General features: G+C 40.5%; 1 protein-coding gene across 1 annotated transcript in view; it reads left to right on the top strand.

Moving 5' to 3' along the window:
* The first annotated feature begins 1,554 nt into the window (after positions 1–1,554).
* Positions 1,555–16,721, top strand: part of spop (speckle type BTB/POZ protein) — a 63,321-nt gene continuing 48,154 nt past the window's right edge. Inside the window, exon 1 of the mRNA XM_035655422.1 lies at positions 1,555–1,690. The gene's annotated coding sequence lies outside the window, so the exon portion shown is untranslated. The remainder of the gene's footprint in view (positions 1,691–16,721) is intronic.

A 16,721-nucleotide genomic window follows, 5' to 3' on the forward strand; every position in this document is an offset into this window, starting at 1 on the left:
GTATGAATATTTCATTTCTGCCAATAGATCCTCCTAAATGTTACAAACTGGACCTTTTAATAGAGTTTTAAATAGGGCCCATTGATCCTGGTTGTGTCTATTTTGTTGTCAAGTTTGTGGCTTACTTCTGCTTTGTTGAGACAGTGAGAATGATCACATATTCATTTCAGGTGAGCTATTGATCAGAAGGTGCCGGGCCCATACACACATCACAGAGCCGGGCTCCCTTTTTGACATTTCTGCATTCAGCGACTATATTTTGCATCTGATTGACATTTCCTTGGTATGTATGTGTAAACATGTGGATCTTAAGATATTTCATTCATTCATGTGGATAATCTCCTCTCTCCCCGAGGTAAAAGCCCACAGGCCGTTTGGATGCTGGTCATGAATACAAAGAGCCCTACTGTATGCAGTTGCCTTTTTATTATTATGTTTAATATGTCTGGACCTAATGTGAGTTAGTGTTTAGTGTTTTGGTTAATGTCAGAATTTATGTAACTTCTGAGGCAACTTGTGATTCACTTTTCTGTAGCTATTGCCGTAGTTTCAAGTCATTCACGCCTGTTTTAAAATGCAGCTCTGTACTTTATGAGCTGGTTATAAAAGAACATTGATTCAAATCATCAAGCTTTTCATAGTTTAAATGACTTAAATGTCAGGGATCTTTATGGATTGGCTGTATTATGAGCCCAAAGAGTGTCATTTTGGCTGTTTAGCTTTAGACATTTTGTTACAATCCACATACCTCTCTAGAATAATGGTTGGCTAAATGCAACCAGCCGACTCTGTGAAACCCTGTTCATCTGTGGTTGGCAGCCATGTGGAGTATGAGTAAGCGTCCTTGGTCATGTTTATTTAGGTAGAGGTGGTATTTGAAGGGGAATTAGACTTGGAGGATTTTAATGAGACTGACAGAGCATACCTCTACGCTGGAGTTGAGTGCCACTGTGCGTCTGTCCTGTCAGGTGGTTGTACTGTTCCTTGGGTCTATGTGGGCCGTTTTTACATCACATTAACATGCAGTGTGTACATCTGAATTATATCCACAAAGATATTTATCCATATTTATGGGTCAGTGTAAATATACCCCAAGAAATATTACGGAAGCATTAAGCCTGCTTTGAATCTTATTGCTATAAGTACCATCATTTGATTTGTGGAAATGAGATTACATTCATGGCTCTGTTTACACCTGTGGCTTAGTTTGCTGTTTGGATACAGTCCAGATACAGTTTGTGTTTGGATTAGTGTTTTAATGCTGGGTGTAATTACGTAAGGAGTCCCTGTCCCACTTTGTTCCGCCTCGCTGTGTAAACCTCACCACAGTCTTTGTAAAACATGTGTCTTTGTAATATCTTGTCACATACGCAAGCACACACACTCTTTCTCAAAAAATGTTCTGCATTCAAGTCTCCTACATAACAGATGCGCACACAAACAGTCAACTTGACAAGGAGTCTCTTGCAAGAATATGATAAGGCAACGGCTCACACCCACGCTTGCTCGCACAACTACAGTCTTGTTGATTCTTTCCGCTGTTTGCGTTTGCAGCTTGCCAAGAAGCTCAGGCTTTGGACAGACATGCAGTACTGACACACGTACAGACAGAGAGACCTGACGGACAGAGTCCAGCTGGCGAGTCATGGCAGCAGCAAGCGGAACAGATGTGCGAGGGACTTTGATCTAGGTGAGTACCAAATGGGGTGAGGATCTGGGGGAGGGAAGGGGGGTTGTTGGTCTGTACCAATATTAGGAAATGGAATGTATAATGTGGGAAGGAGGCGGGTTGGAATAGGCGGTTGTTAGAGACACTTTTAACCTACATTTGTTACATTTTCGTGGCAAAACTTAATGCATTTGTCTTAAAAAAAATGTTTGAAACCACAAAAATCAAGGCCTAAATTAAGTGTTTTAAATCAAAACATTATAACTAGTGAATTCATAAATATTGCAGTGTCCCTGGTGCCATGTTTGTCAGCCAAGGCATACAGACCAGTATTGCAATAGAATTCTACATGGCATTAAAGTTGTCTTTGATAATGTACTTCTGCTGTTCTGCAGGTGCAGACATGTCATTGAAAATAATAAGTTGCCATGTTGTAGTTCAGTAGTTTCTCTCCAGCAAACTACATTTTGTTTTGCTTTTTAAGATGCACAAAACTATTCTCAGATGGCTAGCGTTGAACCAAATAGTGGGTAAGAGGAAATTGATGGTCCAGAATGAGAAATAAGGTTGATGATATGAATAGAAACACAAAAAAGAAGAAGGTGACAGAAGATCTAAATGCTACTAGTGGAGGAATACCAAATAGGATAGAGAACAGAGGATGCAGCAGACACTTGATCACATAAATGGCAGCTGGGTAAGAAGTTTTAGGTAGTATTCAGCCGTCATTTAAAAGTGGAAATTGCACCCAGTTCTAATAAAAGACTTAAGAGTGAGAAAAGAGGAAGGAGATCAGGTTTTAGAAGGGGAAATGAGGGCTTAGGCATGGAGGATGTGCTAACATGAGAGGCCAAAAAAACCCCCAATAAAATATATCCTTCAGGGGAAATTATGTTGGCCTGTGTGTTTCAAGCCTCACCCCAAAAACTTTCCATGTTAATTAGGTATTGTAAAACTAGCAAGAACAGCAAGAAAGCAAGAAAGCAAGAAAGCAAGAGCAAAAGCTAGATGAAAATATAGTGTAAAATAACACACTCTATTCTGTTAGAGGCCATAAGAATCACATTTTTTTTTGTTGAGAGGAGAAAATAGTAGATAATAGTGCATTATTGATATGACATATTGGCCTGCTGGTGTGTACAGGTTTGTCTGCTGTTTCAGTGTTTAATAAAACGTTTAACAAAGTGAAGAAGCTCTCCTTTTGGTTTAAAAGGTAAAAGTAGAGCAAATGTGGAGATATGAGAAATTCCAGGATTCAGTTCAAATCTATTCTCCATGTTCCCACATTTGGAGTATGATTTACCTTCTTATATTCAAAGTGAAACTAACATTTCACTTGGCAGTGCCTTCTGACATCAACGTTGCTGCATGTATCCATGAAAATTAAATCTGTGTGTAGGATTTGTTGAGAAATGCTGGGATATTTTAATCACCTCCATTCTATATTATCATACAGACGGAGCATCATGCAGAATCAACATGAATATGGTTTTGCAGATGTACGCGCGCCAGTGCCTGTGATATTGGATTTCCTGGCTGTGACTTAATTTCTGTTCTCTCAGGAAACTCAAAATAGTTTCAGTATTGAAAATGATGAAAACTATTGTGTGTGTTTTGTTTTTGTGCAAGCCTCGGTGTGTGTCTCCTGTGCGTGTGTCTGTATATGCGAGTGAAAGACAGTCCTTGCTGACCCTGCAGTTACAGCCAATTTGCTGTGATCACAGTGACAAGTGTCTCCATATGGATACTTAGTAATTAGCTAAGACTAGATGGAGAAAGGTTGGAGTTGTTGGGGCATTGGAGGACCTGTCAGAGGGCCCCACTCATCTCACCCCCCCCCCAAAATCTGTCAGGAGGCTTGTCTGGGGCCCATCCCCCCAGTCCCCTCCCTCACACTTGGCTGCTCCAGTTAATTGAAGCCACTTCAGATCAGTCAGAGGAGCTGGATCTGCACGCCTGAGCAGACCACGGCGCTCACCTGACCTGTCAGTCACTACTGCCAGCTGCCTGCCACACACAACCACATCCCAACACATTTAAATCCTCAGGGCAGAGCAGATCCCAGGGGGACGTTCATAATACATCCAACCAAACCCAGCTCACTAGATTTGTCCCAGTTTGTACTCTAAGCAAGGGTGCATTTACACCAGTCAGTTTTTAAATGTGTATTTGAATCCATGTGCTTTTAGTTGCTTTCATCCAGACAGGTAAGAGCAATGGCTATGTCGCAGAGACATCTGAAAATATGGACCTCAAGTGAACAGCAAGGCAGTTTGTTAGGAGTTAGACCTTCATCACAAGACGTGACCCTGAAATGCAGTTTTATGGTTTTATGGCTATAAGGAGACTGATGCTGTCATCTCATAGCCAGTACTCACACATGCTTGAAAAGCCAAGCAAAACAAAATGAACCAAGGGCAAATTTGCACTCAAGATTCAGTGAAATGCTTTTTCAATACATTTCTAACTCTGCAAAAAAACAGGCAAGAAGTGTTAAAGCTCAGTGCAAACAAAGAGCCAAGACTGCAAGTCCGCAAAGCTGAGCTGAAATGACACGGACTGAAATTGGATTTGTTTTGACTAATTTGCCTCCTGCATGGCTTTTGTTGATAGATCATGGCTGAATTGAAAATTGTGTGTGGTTATCATAAAAGCAACCAGTGCATGAATGCAACGGAGCAACTACTTGTCCCCTAATTTGGACCAAAATAAGCTGACTATGGTTTGCAAAGGCCATAAAAGTGATAGCTTCATTATCCCTGCAGAGCATTTCTCTTTTCTTTGGCCAGAGCACATGGTTAGATGCACAACCAGAAAGTGCTCATACCTAAAGGACAAAGGGGTTTGTTTGTCAGTGCATTCCACACATGACTGTCCCAAAGACAAATTATGCTAGGGTTTATGATTTGGCAACTCTGCGGTCTTGGCCAATTTATTCTAGGAAAATGACCTGATTATGGTTAGAAAAAAATTGGACTCATGTTTAAAAGAAACCAAGCTGGTCTTTTGATGTTATTCACAATGGAGAAACTGAAACATATATAGGTTGTTGAAAGAATTGGAACAAACACGCAGTTATGTAATTTGTTTGGTGAGGACAGTCTTACAGTTATCCTTGAGCAGGCAAGTAGTTCAGTGCCTTGCTCACTGACACATCAGCAGGGCGGATGTTTGCTGATAGTTTGCACCTTAACACATGTTGTTGAGAGATTGTCACTGCAACACCCTGTTTTCCATCAGAAATCCTACAGGAATTCTGCAGAGTTTAATACTTTCCTCTTCAATACTGTGCTCCTCTGTTGGTTCTTGCCATTAGGGATGTGTGAAGTAGAACCACAGGGAATAGATCTTTGTGAGACAACCCACTCGGGAGTGAACGTCTGAAATGAGAAGTGGAGCTTGTGTATTGTTTTAAATGCCAGGCCTCTCCTCATTCTGAGTGCTTTCTTGTGCGAGCCTTTAGTTGTAGCTCAGTCAGCTGACATTTAATGCTCAGCCATTACATACTCTGCTGCTGCTTTAGTATAGGCCTCGTTGTTACCGCCATGAATATGAATGGACAGATGTGACAGCTGGCCAGCCATATGTGACAAGTCTTTTAGATCTTTATGCCTTAATTATCTCTTCCCTTGGGACCAATATTGACATTTTAGGTCTTAATGCTTAGACCTTACGAACTGCCAGCTTCCAGTTGGCATTGTCTGTCTCTTGGCAACCTCCAAGCCAACCGAGAAAGGTGCTTGATAACTGCTCACAGCTAAATCCATTTCTGTCAGCTGTGGTGAGATGGGTGATTTCAAATTTATCACAGTGTTATCTGTATATCATGTCGTTGTTTACTGATAAATGGCTATGTCAAAGGTTTCCTCCGTTGTTATGCCGTCACACCGGTGACAGCTGCGGCCCGGAGGCATTATGTTTTCGGGTTTGAAAGCACGTACGTCCGTCCCATTCTCATGAAATTTTTCAAATTTGGTACAAACGTGAAAACTGATTAGATTTTGGTGATCAAAGGTCACGTCTGTCCCATTCTCATGAACACGTGGAGAGAATTTCATTACATCTGGCACAACGCCCTCTATCCTTAGACCCTTGACTCGGATGAGGAACAACTCCCATTAATGTTTTACACCTGGGTGAAATGAGCCGGTGGCTGAAGGAGCTACCCATCTGCCACTGCTCGTTGCAGAGAGGTTGAGAAGGATTATCCAAGATGGCTATGATTTTGCCCCTCATCCTCCTCTCCGCCACTGCCTCCACACTGTCCAGTTCCAACCTGATCACCTAGCTGGCCTTCCTTAACAGCTTTTTGAGGCTGCTGACCTCTCTTGCACACCACTGTAAAGAACAGAGCGCTGGCTAATACAGACTGATAGAAGATCTGCAGAAACACTCTGAAGGAGTCTCCTCAGGAAGAACAGTCTGCTCTGTCCCTTCCTGAAGATGGCTTCAGTGTTGTGAGTCCAGCCTCTTCACTTCCTCTTCAACCAGGATAGGGGACCTCCTGTTCCTCTGGTTGTCCATCACAAGCTCATTGGTTTTGATGATGTTGAGCTTCAGGTAATTGTCACTGCACCATGTGAGGGAGTTCTTTATCAGCCCTCTGCACTACTCTGTAAAAATAGTCTCTAAGTGAACTGGACTCATACATATCAATATAGTGAATCTTTCATTTCACCAAAAAATACACAGTCTTCACTACAGTATTATGAGTCTGGACAGACATGGATGTAAATGGCAACATGACTGATTAATGGAGGCATAGGACTGTGAGGCAGTAATTCTAGCTTCTTAATGAAGTTTTCGTGGGAGTTTTCAGTGAGGGTCTGAGGTTGGAAGGCATCTTTTTCATTTAATTTTATAGTGTGGGTGTTGAAAAGCCCTTTGAGACTTACTGTGATTCTCTATACAAATATAATCAGTTATACAAATGAAATCAAGTTAATTAATAACTGAAAGTAGAAGTTGAATTACTTTGAACACTGCATCTATAAATATCAAATTTTGGCTGCAATTTGCAAACAGTCCCAGTAACCGTGCAGTATGTGTAACACACTAAGTTTGTGTGTGTGTGTGTGTGTTTTGTTCAAGTCACACCACAAGAGAGCACAATTATGGTTTCTTCATGTTTTACGTTGAATGAGCTGTCATCTCTTTTTTTTACGGCTTTAGAAGAAAACACGTTCAGGCGTTTTATTCATTGTTGTATAAGTGGTGCTCACAAGAATGCCGGCGAGTCTGTTTTTTTCTCTGATTTTTTTTCTTTGTCTCTTTCTCTGTGTCACTCTCTTCCCCTCTCTTTCTGTCTCACCTGGGTCGTCCCACACATTCTCATTTCTCTTGTTATCCCAGGTTCTAATTTCAGTTGCCGCGGCAACCCTGCGGCTCCCTCCACTTATTCCTCCTCCCTCGTCTCTCCAAGCTCCTTGTTAAGTGTGGCAGAGCTGGTTAATGATTGTTTTATTTATATTTTTCCTCCGGTAGGGTTCTTTTTGATGGGCCACACATGTCTTGACTCTTGACTAAGCTTGGCTTTCTTTCTACTGTATTTTCATTTCCTGTCTTTCTTGCTTACTTGTTTGCGTTCTTTCTGGCTTGCTTCTTTTCTTGCCTTTTGTTTTTCTTCCTTTCTTGTTTCGTTGCAGTCTGTCTTTGTGTTTTCTTGTTTTTGTCATGACACTGCAGTCGGCCAGTTAGCTGTCAGCCGTGCAGTAAACTGTGGTCACTCAAGGACACTAGGTGGACCGTCACTGCTTATCCAATGGAATTAGTTTGCTCAGTGTGCCTTGTCTGATTGTTTGCCTTTATGCTGATCAAGTTTATATGGAGTTCAGCCAGACTTTTGGCTCATCAGTGAAAGTGCACTGTTCACTCAAAGTGTATAGCTGATTTACTTACTTACATTTTACAATTGTCATTAATTAAAGAACATTCATATACATGTAACTGTATGTCTTCCTTGTAAATCAAATTTTAGTTTTCCTTCTTTATGTCTTCCTTTAGTGCTACTTCTATATCATTTGTTCTATTTTATTGTTTTATTTTATTCTAATTTATAATATTAGAATATTTGTGTGTAGCATGGAGCTACACTTCATTATGCAATCCTGTGTTGTATAACGATAGTTTATACAATATATATATCATTTCTTCTGTTTTTCTCGCTTCCACACTTATCTCTTAATAACATTTCTAAAACTGTTATTCTATAGATATCTTAATGGCAACAAATGGCCACACCAACATGTCTTCACATTATTTAAGTCGTGGCACTGTGCAGCTCCTTAGGAGTGATAATCAGGAAATTATTGTAATACGCAAAGCTTTATGGTCTTTATGGTGTTTCACAGTCAACACTATATAGAAATGTTTGTATTTGGAAATTCTTTAAATGACTCTGAAGAAAACTCAGTTACTTCAGTTACCTCTTCAAAAAAAGTCTATCCTGCTCATCCAAAGTTACAGGGACTGGAATCCGTCTGTGTCTGTCATCTTTGTTTGCTTTGCTTTCTCACTTTGTTTTCCTTCCTTTTTTTTTCATTGGTCACATTATTCTGTCGACAAAACATATCTGTTTGTGTGTGTGTGTAGATGCATCAGTGTAAGAAAAAGGCAGGTTCCTTTACCTTCTCCTTTTTGCTTGCCTGCCTTCTCTCAACCCTCCCTTCTTTTCCTACTCCTCCCATTTTTCAATCTCCTATTATTTTTTAGGTATTTATTATGTATTTATGTATTCAACATGGGTTAAAATAAATGCTGTCTTTCTGTCTAGTTCCTTTGTCGGTTTATCTGCCTTTGTCCCTCTGTCCATCACCATCTTGGCATCTATTGGAGCACAGAGAGTCTCTCTGGTGCTTTTGATTGGATGTTCAGAGATTGGAATGTGCCTGCCTGACTCAAATGACTTCATTAGAGAGTGCTAATCTCAGAGGGGGTCCTAACCAAAGGCAGCCTAATGTGTCAGATTTGTCAGGGCCATTTTGACAAAAGACAAAACGTGTGGAATAGTTAAGATGAGTAATTTTGAAACGGCAGAATAGGCAGAGAAGATGAGTTTTAGAGCTGAAAGTTTGGTAGTGGCAGGACTGCTCTCAGAGATAGTTAAAGAGAGGGAGATGAATTAGGGTGGCTTGGATTTGGAGCATAACTGTTGGTTACGGTCCCAGATTCACTGAGGAGATCTGAAATGTCACTGTGTGTGTGTGTGTGTGTGTGTGTGTGTGTGTTTGCGGTAGTCGAGCAGCTTTATCTGCCTGGCATTTCCTGCTTTCAGAACCGACTACAGCACCAGGCACCATCTGATGACCCTCCAAAAGGCTCAGCGCTGCAAAGAATATTGAGGGGAACACATGTAACCTTAATATGAATTAGGAAATCTTGGATTTAGAGGATGACATACGGGGTTTTGTCACCTTTACGAACACTGGCAGTTATTTTGTGGGTGTTATCTGTAATGGTGTTGTGGGAGTTCAAGTTTGATTCCCACATTCTGGCTTTTCTGTGAGCCCCTGTGTGCAGGTAATGAACCGATCTCAAATCAGACTACTGGCTGATTAATACAGATGATATGACACATTCGCTGTTGTCTGGCATCAGCTTGTGGCTGCAACTTTGCAACTGCAAAGCAAGGATAGAGGTTGACATTTAGGTGCCAGCAGCCAAACAGAGACGTTCGACTGCAGGCTCTCAACGCCCACCACTATCTCAACTAGGGTTCTTTAGGGAGTGAATATTGAAAATGTCACCTGAAAATTATATGTAAACATTGAAACTGTTGAAACTAGCATTTTTAATGTCGTATATCTCCTTTGAAGAAAATTGCATACAGCTATAACTAGTGTCGGTGAAACCACATTAATATACTGTACACCACACAAATGGGTATACTTTCACTTTTTAATCATGCATAATTAGCTAATAATGTGAGAAAACACTGAGAAAGTACAGGCTCATGCTCATTCATTCATATTCCCTTATTTGTGAATTAAATTTGTGAAATAATAGTGAAATTCAATCAGTGTTGCTTGAGATAAGTTTTGCTGATTATTCCATTTTAAAAGTTCCCTTTTTTCAGTCATACTCTTAATGCCTCATCTGACCAGCAATATTTTTCTCTACTTAGTATTACTGGCATTTCCTTTTTTATTATCAAGGCTCTGTTTTGACACTTTTCAGTCTGAGACAGCTCATTTTCAGCCCTCACTGTATAATGTATGTGTTCTTTAATGTATAGATAACAATGTATAAAAGGTGAGGAGATCACTTTTGGTTTTAAGAGACGATCCATCTTTTATGAATTTAATGGAGAGCATTTAAAATTCTCTCTGAATATAAATGAATGTGTGTGTGTGTGTGTGTAAATGTGGTAATTGGGAGGCAGAGTGACGTTGGGGCACACAAAGGAGTAACCCTTGTCGTACCAAGTGCAACCGATGGATGGAACTGAACTTATTAGCGCAGATACCTTTCCTCTCCCTTCCTTTCACTGAAAAGAGCAACAGCAAAGCAATAAGACAGAGAGCACCATTTGCACCTGTCTCCATATCTTCTCAACGGTCTGTGAGACTCTGTCTGGGTTTCCATACAGTATAAGTGAATTTATGTGCATTCTGTGTCGGCAGTGAATGAGAAAAGCCAAATAGGAATGAAAAACCCTGTGATAAAATATCTTTCATGGCAAATTATGTGATAAATTGTAAGATAGATGCATTCACTCATCCACTAAGTTAAATATAAAATACCTGTGGTTGTGTTACCATTAGGTATTGAATTACATTATTACTTAGAGCATGTCTTTGTTTCCATTCTTGGATGTTATGAAATATGGCCTCACATCAGCAGGCAGCAAAGGAGAATAACATCTTGCCTTGTATTTATAGTTTAATTTAAGTTTCTGAATATTTTACACCTTTGTTCTTGGTGTGTACTGTAGTCTCTACAGTCTCTCTAAATTTTAGGAAGCCAATTCATTTACCTTAGTAGAGCTAATGGAAACACACACTTTTGCATTTTACATTTTGCAGCATTTCAAACATGAGCTTGACAATAAGACAAGTTAAGTGAACAGTTAATCTTAATCCTCCTCTTCTTTGTGTATGGATCAACTCAGGGTGATGCTAATGAAAGACAAATAGTACAGACGCATCTACTTAATAAAAAAAAGGTTTCCTTTTCATTGATATTCGGTTCATTGTTGGTCTGTTGAAACAGGATACTAAACAGCTACATAGGTGATCTGGTACTCCTTACTCTAAATTATTCTTCTATATACATACATAGCAAATTCTTTTTATGTCTCTTTCTTTGCTAATTCTTCCCTTCAAAAACAATGAACTTTAATGGTAATCCACACCAGGTTTGCACACACCTCTTTTAATTCTTTTTCTCTCTTGCCCAAGTGACTCATTCTACCTCTGTTTAAGATGACATCTCACAAATTCAGTGACTTGTACTGCTGCCGGCACAGTTCATCATTATAATTGTTGGAAAGAAAGGAGGGAATAGTGAGGAGAAAATTGATCAAAAAAGAGGAAGTAAAAACTCACTCTGTCTGAAATCTATTCTCTACATAGTAAACATATTAGAAACTCAATAGTTTACTCTATTATGAGATTTAAAACACTAATGATGCATCATTATTTTGTGCCACCATTGTCCCCTCAGGAACAACAGCAAGCCATTGAATTCTACTTTTTATTTTACACAGAGGGATTTTTTATGGCTTTATAGTACATAAATGTTAGACGTTGAATTCAACCTTGTATATAAAATGGCTGACTGTAAGTATATCACACTTTGTAGCAAATGGGGAAGAATTGTGGACAAATTCACCGTAGTGAAAGGGGAGGGTGAAAGAACGATGAAATTGTCCCTCGCTGAAATGAGCCTTTATAGGTATATGGGGATAGACTGAAAGCAATTTTACCTAAGGCAACATTCCTGTGCCAAAGCAAACTGATGTAGTCTTAAGCCGTAATTAAAATGGAAGCGACACAAGGAGGAGGCTGGTGGCCAAAGTCTGACATGGTCTTAACCTTTTATATTTGGAATTCTCATCATGTCATGACACACTTTCAGCATTGAATCGATTTCTGCGCAATGCTGTATTTCTGTGGGAAATGTCATCACAGCTACAAGTTCTGATTTCTTAGGGAATCAGAAAAATATTAGGCTGGATTCACAGTGCATTGTAGTTATTGATGGTTATTTCAAGCTCTCGTATGAGTAGCAAAAGTGGTTGGTCTCATCGAAGATTAATTAGATTCACACAATGCAGTAGGAGGTTGGTGAAGTTTGGTTTCCTTTCCTGTGTCTTGTGACATACCCAAACAGGGTAATAGGACCCTTTATTCAATTTTATGTACTGTGGGCACATTTCTGTGTTTGTACATTCTTGGGATGTTACTTTCAGAAATAACTGATATCTAAGTAAATGTGTTTTATGCTGCATGCAGTATCATCATTAACCCACTGTCAGGTTCACTTATTTTCCAAGCCTATTCTTACAGATCAAGTATCTCATTTTGCATCACGCTTTGGTCTATAAAAGCTGACAACCTGTTGGCATATGAAGGTATTGACTGAGTGCATACATGATGTCCAACACCCTCTGTGCAAAGAGATGGATCAGAAGAGATTAGACAAGCGGAAAGGATAAAGATAGAGCTAAAGACAGGCTTTGTTTTTGGCCCCCTTATGAGCCAGTCCTCCTGCTAATTACCAAGCTCTCTGGTCCTTGCTAAATGTGTTTGAAATCCACTGGATGCAGATAATTGAGCTGGAAATGTGTTACATGACAAAGTCACGCTGAAGGACAACCACTAAAAAAGGCCTCCTCTCCACTTCCCCCCTGTTTTCTCTGTCAGGCACACTTTTGAAATAAAACTCCCCCCAAATGATTCATTCCACAGCGTTTGTCTTTGTTGTTTGTTGAGATTGAAGCTTAGGGGATGTTTGAGCCACCTATTGTGATAAGCTATAGTCAAAACAGAGACAGGCCAATGGCGGATGTGTCAGACAGGCCTGTGTTTTCTTGTTGCTGAAATAATTGCTTTTAGCCTTCAGTTTAGGGATGTGAGCTTTTAAAGATCCCTCACACATCATCATAGCAAAGTAAAAAAATGTTTTATAGCCACAGGCTGGGTATGTCTGTCCATGCATCCCAAGTTTTCTCTCAGCCAAGCAGTCGCTTCTACTTTAACAGATTTTGTATAGCCTAAATCTCAAATTGATTTCAGTGCTTCATATGAAAATTGATTTACTGGCTTCTGGATACATTGATCCCGGGCAGAGATGGGCCTCCCCAGAGAATGTTGGAGTAAAGTGAAAACAAGGTGAAGAGAAGACTCCCTGTTGTTCTATTTGCATTTTAATTATAAATTGCATCATTGCACTGAGTGCGGTAACAAAACAACTCCCTCACCCTCTATTCACTCCTCCCTTTTGCTTCAAGCTCAGCTCACTTCATGAGAATGAAACTTCATGCGGCGAGCCTCTGCAGGGCAGAAAATAAACAGACAGGGTAATACGTAAGAGCACATCCAGTAGTCGTGAGGATGAAGGTGAAAGAAGCTTTACCTCAGTGGCTCCATGCAAATGCTGTTGCACAAATATTATTCTCTACCAGCTTTGTTCTGAGAAAGACATACTGTATACTGTCAAAAGATATATTTATTTGGATTGTTAGACAGAGTTAGCTGTGTTTCAGTGGGTGTCTGTGCTCGAGAAGTAGACACAGAGAGAAAGAGAGCTGTGGACTGAAGCCAGTATCATTTTGTCATTTAGAAAGCACTTTTCTGTTGTTATCTTGGCTACATGAGACCACTGTGGATTGATGTCTGCCTCAAAGTATGTAATTTTTTGTTTTTCAAGTCTGAAATTGTCAGTTTGGATTTAGCTGTCTCTGCTGCGTGTGTGTGTCTGCGCTTGTGTAGAAGCGTCGGTATGTTTTGTCACACAAGTGAGTGTGAGTGCTGCAACCATAGAGGCCTAATTGATCACATTGGAGTAGTGTGTGAGCACAAATAGCAAGAGCGCAGCCTGAACAGCTTTAAAAGTGGGACTTAAAGCTCCAGCCTGGATTCTTGACAGGAAGGCAGAATGTATATGCACACATATGGTCTTATCTAACATTTAATTCATTCACTGTTGCTGGTACCACTGTCAAGTAAGTACAGCAGCAGTGCAGGTTTACAGAGGATTGTGTCCATCAAATGATCGCTTTATCTTCCATGTCTGTTTTATTAAATATGTAATATTGGATGTTTCTAGCTGAGTGTGCAAAATATTGGGAGAAGATTATGCAGATGGATTGATTTGCATGTGTAATGTGGTTTACTAAGACTGAAAGTCATTGGGGTAAAGGTATTTGTGTGTGTAATGAGGTACACCAGACCATGTACTCACGTATCAGACATTTATTCACGGATTGCAGCTTTGTGGCAACATATGGGAATTTTACAAGTGTTCAACATTTGGACTGTAGTTAAAGTCAATTACTCGTAAAGATGGTTTGAACGTGTAGGTGAATGTTGTGTAGGAGCTGCCCTTTTGTTTGTGTTTGGATTGAGGATTGGACCTTTATACTGAGACACTGAGTCACACAAAAGCTGGTCAGCTCTGCAACGACAGAGCAAAGCAGGGATTTAGTGAATATCAGAAAGGATGGGGTGAGAGGGGAAAGGATCGTGGCAAGGGTCAAATACACCTTAGCATTACTTTAGTCAGCTTTTATCCACTGCAGGCTTTTGATTATAAATAAATGATGATGTAGCCATGATAGCTAAGATTTCTTTCTGTCTTATCACATAGGTTTTACTATTGCACTGTTGTCTACGTGACATGCATGTTTGGATAATTAAAAAGGTATAGAGTTATTAGTTAACTGTTTGAGCCTGTACATTAAAGACATGGTTGTGTTTTGCCATGACTACACTTGTTGTTGCTTTACTAATCACCTCTATAGTTTTGGGTTTTGGGAACTGCTCTTATGTCAAAGTGACAGTAACACTGTGAAGTGATCTCTTAGAAATGTAGACCAAAACATTAAGATAAAGACTGCTTATCTCTGAAGGTGATACCGAAATTAAGTTAATTAACATTGCCACTCACAGTAGTAAAATCTATACTTGAAGCTGTGAAGTACAGCTAGGGTATAATATTATTAATTTAGGCAAAGCTATCTTACTTTCTTGATGTTAGACTTCTTATAGTATTTTTTTGTCAGCTTAGCTGCACAAATTAGCACATTTCTCAATCTTATATCTTCTAAAGTAGGACATTTAATCAAAACTAAGGACTAAAGCAATGAGGAAGAAGTGTGGCACTGGCATGGTTGTCTGGTTTTATAGCAATCTTGACTGGGTTTCAGAGAGGCAGAGAAAATGGGGAGTTAAGGTGATGGTTTAAAAAGGGGAAAAATAAGGAGAGAGAGAAAGAGAAAGAGACAGAGAGACCATCAGTGATATGGAGAGGGATGGTGATGTTGTTTCACTGGGGTTTGCTCCACGGTTCAGGGAGGGCCCCTGTCTCTGCCGGCGCCTCTTAATCCATCACACCTCCTGCGGCCCTGGATCCGACACACTCCAGCGTCTCACCAACCCGCCGCCAAGTCCGTGCTCAGCCCTGTCATGCATGTGTGCCCACTGTGCCCGTTATTCTCTTATCCCTGTTTTCACCCTCTTTTTCTCTCTCTGAGTGAGTGTCAGGACTATAAGCAGTGCCTCGGGCAAGATGGACAGACACTGTTTTACAGCAGACATGTTTTCATACATGCTCCACATCCAGCCTTGTTCACATGCGTGTGTCTTTCACTCAAACCTGAGAAGAAATTCTCCATCCCCCTGCCTGTGCCGCTTGCCAATTTCACCTGCGTCGGCTTCTCATATAGTTTAGATTTTCTTGCCATTATTGTCAGGGACACCTCTGGGCTGCTGAATCTCTCACGACGGAGAGTTGGAATCACTTCCGTCATGTGATCCCTTTGAGTGCGTGCTTATTTGACAGAAAGTGCACCTCCAGCTAGCGGTGTATGATTTTTTTTAAATGGGAGTCAGCTTCTTCACTTAATCAATCTTGCTGATCCCCCATATGCGTCTGCACATGCTCCTTGTAAGCTTTCATTGGAGCTCCCATCCACTTTTAATAGAATCTGACCTTATAATGAACAGGCTTCATTAACCCTCTGTCAGATTTCTCACCCAAGCTGAAGGGAAGAGGGCGGGGGGGTTGTTAAAAAAGCACAGGGTTGACTCTAAGCTCTGGAAGAGTGAGCTAGCATGTGGGCGTTTGATTTACGTTCAGAAATGCGTCACACATACGCTCAAAGCTGCAACACTCATTTAGCCTCAGCTTTTTGGCATGTTTTCAATCTTTGTAGTCTGTCCCTCTAAACTCTGCAGCCCGTCTCTGTACCTCACTGTTTTGCTCGCTGCCTATTGTCGCGCAAGGTGACCCTCTAAACACTCCAGGATCCCTGCTGTGATCGCAGCCTTTTCTGCAGCAGCCAAATCACACAGCTCCACCCCCTGTTCACCTGGTGGTGGAGTCTCAGCACCGTGCCACCCGTTTTCTTCCCCTCCCAGCAGGAAGTGGGCCCCCGGAGGGACAGGATAGTGGGTGGTTCTGTGTATTTGATGTTTCCCTTTCATTTTGCAAGTTAAAGGGAATTTAGATGGAGACTGTGTGTGTGTGTGTGTGTTTGTAAGTGCTTGTACTTGCTTGTAGAATGTGTTTTTGTTTTTTTGTTTTTTATGATAAATTTATTTAATCTTTTTGAGAGTCTCAGCAATAGCTGTAATGAATTCCAGAAGGCTTTTCATTTCTCTATTCTGTCACTCTTCACCTCCTATTTCACAGCAGGCCTGGTCGCCTGAAGTCCCTGCCATCTGGCCATACTGAAGGGTTTTTGGGACAAACTTCAAAATTTTATATAAAAATCCATTGATGTAACTGCATATAAAGGGCATGTCATCATCACTACCAGCAGCAGCAGCTATAGTGTGTGTTCACCTGAACAGTAAAAAGGTACTGTAAAGTTATCTTAATGTGACTT

This window comes from Morone saxatilis, unplaced genomic scaffold (genome assembly GCF_004916995.1).
Source record: "Morone saxatilis isolate NCDOM2014 unplaced genomic scaffold, NCSU_SB_2.0 Contig14, whole genome shotgun sequence".
In the NCBI taxonomy this organism is placed as follows: domain Eukaryota; kingdom Metazoa; phylum Chordata; class Actinopteri; family Moronidae; genus Morone; species Morone saxatilis.